The sequence below is a fragment of the Mus caroli genome, chromosome 1 (genome assembly GCF_900094665.2).
Source record: "Mus caroli chromosome 1, CAROLI_EIJ_v1.1, whole genome shotgun sequence".
Lineage (NCBI taxonomy): Eukaryota > Metazoa > Chordata > Mammalia > Rodentia > Muridae > Mus > Mus caroli.
The window spans coordinates 13,381,229-13,388,303 of NC_034570.1; positions in this window are offsets into that span (position 1 = coordinate 13,381,229).

Sequence of the window (7,075 nt, forward strand, 5' to 3'; positions counted from 1 at the left end):
ATAGTGTTAGGATCCAATGGGAAGCATAGCCAAGGCCAGACAAAGAGAGACAGATTTTAATAAGTAGGACTGATCTTAAAAGGTGAGTCACAAAGGAACTATGAAATTGAAATGTGAAATACAAATGTTAAGGTACAAAGAAGAAATACCACAGTTGAAAAGAGAGATAATTTCTCCAACCAAAAAAAAAAAAAAAAAAAAAAAAGTAAAAAAAGAGGGGGGAAAAATAGAAAAACAGAAGAATCAGATGTAAGAGTTAGTACACAATGAGTCAACTAGGGGCATTCTGAAGAACTTTTGTGAGAAAAAGCATGAAAATAGTACTCTCTTCACCAATACATGATTACTTGTCTNAAAAAAAAAAAAAAAAAAAAGTTTGAAAGGAGAGGGGACAAATAGGAAAGCAGAGGAATCAGATGTTAGAATAAGTACACAATGAGTCAACTAGGGGCATTCTGAAGAACTTTTGTGAGAAAAAGCATGAAAATAGTACTCTCTTCACCAATACATGATTACTTGTCTGTTTAACATATTGATGTGAGGAATGAGTAAAGAAAACCAAGATAGTAGACAGTTGATTTGGGCAGCATTCTGTACTTATAATTGTGACCAAGTCTGCTACACAATTTGTGGCCAGATTTTGATTTTTTTAAAAATATAATCATATTTGCAAAGAATATTAAAAAATAAATTTAAGATTTTAACACAGGTCTGGTTCCATTGAATTTGGAAAAATAGCATTATTTTCTTCTCAAACACTGGTTTATCATGGGCATCTATAGTAGTTAAAGGCATTTTCACTGAGGTTGCTGGTGCACTTCTATAAGAAATGAGCTAAATGAGAAGATTCTCTTTCAAAGCTACCCACATTCAAGTCTTCATGACTTAAGGAACAGACAGTTCTCTAGACAAGTCTTAATTCAGAAATTAAAATACCAGGTGCAAGAAATATGCTTTTACTTATGTTTACAATAGCTAATGGAACCAGAAACTTGATATTAATTTTTGTTTTAGTTAGGAGATTTTAGTATATGACTATATTGAATCCTTTATGCCTTTACTTGGACTCTGTGGATTCCTTAATTACATGTTTTAACCCCTGCTATGTTTAATGGTAAAGAGAAGAGAGGGTGGAAATGGCAAGAGATTGGATGGATTTTACTGCTACAGCAAAAACAGAGCTTTGCTACCAAGCCTTGGAAAGCTGACTATACCTGCTCTAGGACACACTACAGGGTTTTCCTTGTAAATGTAACATTTTTTTCTCCAAGTGTAATTGTCATAGAGGCTTTTTGCTAAATAAGCTCAACTTTTCTAGCTCTTTCTGAATTCTGGCTGGCTGGTTCAACTCAGTTGCTATGTCTTAATCTCTTCTCAAAACTGACTGATCAAAACTGGCTTTTCTAAGCTTCTGACTGAATTGCTCTGTTTTGCCTCAAACTAACTCTAGCAATCTATTAGAATTTTCTGACTCCATCTCATTCTCTGGCTCATTATGTCTTCACCTGTGTCTAGCTTATTCTTTTTGAAATCTGTCTCTGTAAAACTGTCCAAGTAAAAACTCCCTCTGAACTGAACTCAACCTAACTCAGCTACTGAACTCAACTAAATTGAATTGTATTGTCTAAACTCACCTGAACTGCCTCCTCCTGTCAGTTCTTGTGAGAGTTGGCATATCCTGTAGCTGACTCATTCTATGAAATCTTTCTCTGATTCATCACCTTGTCTGCCCCTTAATTAAATATCACTTTCAAACATAGCATCTTCTTTTTAAACTAACCTTACCTACATTGTTTAGAATTAAAGGTGTATACCAAAAGCATGACTGTATTTGAGCTAGAGTAGCCATGTTGCTGGATTAAAATTTCTCTACACTTCCCAGTCTATTTTCTCTTCTGAACAGCTCCATAGCTCCTGGTCTGTCTGAAGTGTGTATATAGTGTTGCTGAGGCCTTTCTCCCATGCCTTTTCACAACATTCTCCTAAATCAGCTGTGCGTTAACATCTTTTCTCCTGAAGTTTTCATTCAACTGCCCACGGAAGAATAGTCATTCATCCTATGCTTTGAAGTTGGGTGTGGAGATCATTCTCTGAGAAACAGTAGTTGAGTATGACCATTATCAATGCCAGTTTTATCAATCTCTGTAATTTATCCTGGAAGCCCACAACATTTTGTCATGTCCCTGACTTTTTAAAACTCATATTTCCCTATGAAAACCTACCCTATATTTGGGATGAGAAGATTAGGATTTATTTCTTCTTTACTCCTCTCCTTCTAGAGTGAAGTTGCTTGTGAATGGCATGCTCTAAAATATCAGTGGATACTGAGTTAGTGACCACTAAGTCACTGTTTCTCAGAGAAAATAGTTTGTTGATTCATTGACATTGAATTCACTGCCAATGAAATAGTAACTCATGCCTGAATGCAGCACACCCACAGGCAGTAATTTTTCTGGAAGGAGGTGAGTCTTCTGGTGTTTATCATGTCAGACAGCTCAATATCAGTTTGCTACAAAATCAGCTTTACAAAATAAGAAAAGTTGTCGGCAAAAAGCACAGACACAGAAAAGTGCCTAACATTAAACCTGCTGTTAAGAGGACCTTCTTGTGCAAGACTGAAAAGGCTGGGAGCCACACAGCTGTTGTCTCAGCTGACCGTGTACAGATTGTGATTCAGATTTTCTCACTGACCTGCACATGTGCAATGGGATCACCAAAGGCAAATAGTACTGATTTTGGAGTTGGAAATACATTTTTGTAAGTAAACAAGTCTCTGAATTTGGAACCCATGATATGAAGATGGTCTAAAAATATTTTAAATGATATTCTCAACTTCTATAATACCTTGCTTTGTTTCAAATTTATGTTCTTGGTCTGGCTGACATTCCAAGAAGTCAGGCATGAGGTTTTGGAGCCACTCCCTTGGCAAAACTGAACATGACTATTAGGAGCTTCATCCTAGGGTCTGGATAATGTTGTTCTTCACTGTTTCATAGAAATGTGGATGTTTACAATTCAGTTGAAATCACAATTGAAAGTGTATCGGTTAGGTTATGCTACTACATAAACCAGAAACAACATCTAGAGATAGCTTAAGGTAAAAATGGATTATTGGAAGAACATTGTGAAAAACAGAACCCTGGAAAGACATAGGGCCTGGATTTTAAAAAGTGGCAAAGGAGACTGGACTGCAGCCAGTACCACAGTTTGAAAGGGCCTCTAAATCATTCCTGCCAAGGCCCACAGTTTAATGTACCCAAGTCTCATAGAGCCATCTGCTCACCAAAGGATTCTCCCTGTGCCTCATTAGGTTACTAGACAAATTCCAGAGCAGGTACCTCCTGGTGAGTGAAATAAATTTTGTGTACTTTGCAAATGGAGGCTATAAAAACAAGCACTGGGTAGTTTTACTCTCTGTACTCAGAGGAAGGGCCTGTCTCACCAAGACTCATAAAGTGAGAAATATACCACATGTATAAGAGAGTGTAGATATTTAGCAGACAGAAAAATAAAGGATCCAGAAGATTGTTGCTTATTTAGGATTGGCAGAGAGTGCCAAAATCACCTCCTTAGGTTGTACTTTCTGTCCATTGAAAGAGGCCCCTGCAGAGAACCTTAAAACTTTTCCTCATTACCTCTCCTTGAATTTTCAAAAGAGGAAAAACTTTTCCCATAAGAAGGTATCAGTGCCTAATCTTTAATTTGTCTGACAGATTTTATAATTTCTAGTTAGTGGAATCATCTCATTTTGGTTTCCTTCACTACAGTTTATCTTTATCTAGAGGCATCATAGCATATAAATGTCTAGTTGGCCATCAGTGGGAGTAGAGGCCCTTGGAGGAGATCATATGCCCCAGTACAAAGGAATGCCAGGACCAGGAAGCAGGAGTGAGTGGGTTGGGTAGCAGGGCGGGAGGGGGGTATATAGGGAACTTTTGGGATAGCATTTGGAATGTAAATGGAGAAAATATCTAATAAAAAAAACCCCAAATGTCCAAGTTCAATGCCCAACAAGGACTGCCAGGCTCATCCACCTATTTATTATATTAGCTGATCCTGAGATTGTTTTGACTCTCTCATGACACCATATCATACTGTTACTTGCAGAAGTCAAAATATTTAGACATGTTCACAAGGATTGCCAAAAAGCCAGACTTCCCACTAGGCCTTTAAACTTAATTATTTATTGATTTGAAACTACATTCAGCTCTCCGGTATTTGCTGTTTAATTTTAGGTCAGCAATTTGACTTTTTGCAATAACTTTGGATTTTAATTTTTATATTTTCTGTGATTTCCAGTACTGTGCTCTCTGTTACTTGGCCTGGAATTGCCTTTATATTTTTATCTAAGTTAATGGTCAATTATCAACTAGAAAATAATTGCATTAAAGATCTGTGACATTCCATTGAGTTTATCCTTCAAATTGACACTTTTTCCAAATCATCTTACAGCATTAACAGCTATCACTCTAAAGCATACAGTCCATAACATGGCTCACAAGGAATACACTTGTTTGCATTTGTTTTTCAGCTTTCTCTGGGGCTGATTTGCCCTTTCCCTGTGTTTCACATATGAGACATTGCAGATCTGATACAGTTCCCAAGTTGTTCACCAACCTCTTATGTGAGTCTCATGGGTTTCAGGAAAGCAGTAGCCCCCGATATATCTTTCTCTTAAACAGTGTGCTTCTTCTACTGAGTCGTCTCACAATCTTATTCTGAAATTTCACACACATTTGTTTCCCAGATCCATCTGGTTCCTCTGTAGGCCTAGACATGGACAAAGTGCACATTTGAAAGACAATAATAAGGGCAGGAGATCAGCATTCAGAGCATGCCCACTATTTTAAATGATACTTGGCAATAGCCACAGGCTTTATTATGAGGAATGTTGTGATTTGATTGTGAAATGTCCTCCATATGCTTAAACACTTGGTCCCTACTGGCTATTTGTCAAGGTTGTAGAACCATTAAGAAGGGGAACCATAATGGAGGAGGTGAGTCACTAGGGATGGTAATACTTTACACTCTGGCCTACTTCTTGCTCCTGTTGACTCTGTTACCTGAGGGAAGATACAATGTAACTAAGTGGTTGTCCCTGAACCCTACCCAGTCCTTCCCAGAACAGATATTTCCTTCTTAAATTTTTTCCAGTCAAGTATTTTGTCACAACTATGACACAACCAAACAATATAAAATATAATGCTTATTATAGGTTGAGAATCATTTAGCCATATTACATTATATAGATATTGATATATTAACTTATCATAGAAGGGAATTGGTTTGTATACAACAGAAGAAAAAAAAAAAAAAGAAAAGTTAAAAGTATCTCCCAGTTAAAAAAACTAAAACTTATGAGCATTTAAATTTTTCTTATATTATTTTAACCATTACTGGAAGAATTTTCCTCCAACTGCAGCATTTTCTTACTAAAATTACAAAAGCAAAAATGCTGGCATCTTGCTTAATTATGCCTAATACATTGAGTAAGTTTATTACTCCAAGAAAAGTTAGTAAGGTAGGGAGATTAGTGACACCATTAGATTGTATTAAGTTATGCTAAGGGAAAAATGTTAGTTCATAAAAATGCTTTAATTTGTGTGTTCATTGGTCATAGAATAAGAAATTAAAATGCACTTGATTTCTAGTTACTAATTCTGAGCTTATTCTCTGAATTTCAGATGAAGATATTAGAGAACAAAATCAGTTACATTGAAGGCAATGACAGTTTTGTGTCTCTAACAAATAGATGAAACACGAGGTGTCAGGGAAATTTATAACTAAGTCTAGAGTACAAGGCATACATGGGGGAAATCCATTGCCTTGGCAAACATTTCACTTTGCTAATGGGCTAGTCCTTATCAAATTGCTCCATAAGTCTAGAAAACAATTATACCAGTGAGTTCTCAAATGTGAAAACCTGAATAGTTTCAACTCATTCTCACAGAAAATATTTGCTTTTATACTACCGAGTCTTTATAATAAATTCTTTAGTTGAAAATGTTCCAATCAAGTTTCTTTAAGGATAATGCCTAATTATTATTTGCATTGCTACTGGAGGCAATGGTGAGTTGTCTAGGACTCATGCATAGGTGGTGTCACAAGACCGTTATTTCTGAAATCAATGTTATATTGTGGACATCTAAATTATGATTCTATGTTGTAGGAAAACTGAAAAACTGGAGGAAACAGCTTTTCATACTCATAAATTAAAAAAAAACCTCTGTTTTAATAGTGAGTTAGCACAAACATTCATTATAATTGGGTCTAACAGAATTATTCTAACATAATTGATTGGTCTAGTTTGAGGGAGAAGCTAATTCTATAAAGCAATTGAACTACTGATTATAAAAATTGAATGGACTTGCACATGTTTTCCATTGTGTGAATGGTTTGCAAAATTGAAAACAATGTTCAAGGGAGACACAAGATGTAGCATAAAGGAGTATGTATGAGTTAAGTGATGGATTGGCATTTATCTGCCACAGATCAGGCCCAGTCAGACCCCGTCAATCCGTGGGAATCAGGGGATCCAGCAAGTGGACATAGAGTCGGTGAGAATGGGGTGACAAACACACAAGACACAAGGGAGTGTGCTGAATCTGAATGTAATGTCAAATTGAGCATCAAACTTTTTATACAGAAGAAAATAGGGAAGTTAGGTGACACATCTCAGCAAGGTACAATGAGGTTACTGGATACTTAATGACTCTAACACAAAACAAAGTAATGCAAACACAAAGACTGGCAGGAACTGGGCAATAAAACAACTGAGACAAAGTCAGCTCAATCTAAGGTCAGCTATAGTCTTAGAAGCCAGGTGTGAGGTCTTTATACTCCTGGGACAAGAGCTTTCACACCCAAATCGTGGTTCTAATCAGGGAGTTCCACTCTAGCTAACCTTCTCATGAATAATGCAATACTCTAAAACCACAGCCGGATCTACTTCCTAAACCATTGTAAATACCTGTATATGGGAGCAACTTGGCTTTCATTCTGAGTGATAGTGGGGGTGGGGGTGGGGACTTTTCTACTAATAGGTAATGTAGTCTGCCATATATAACTATAATAA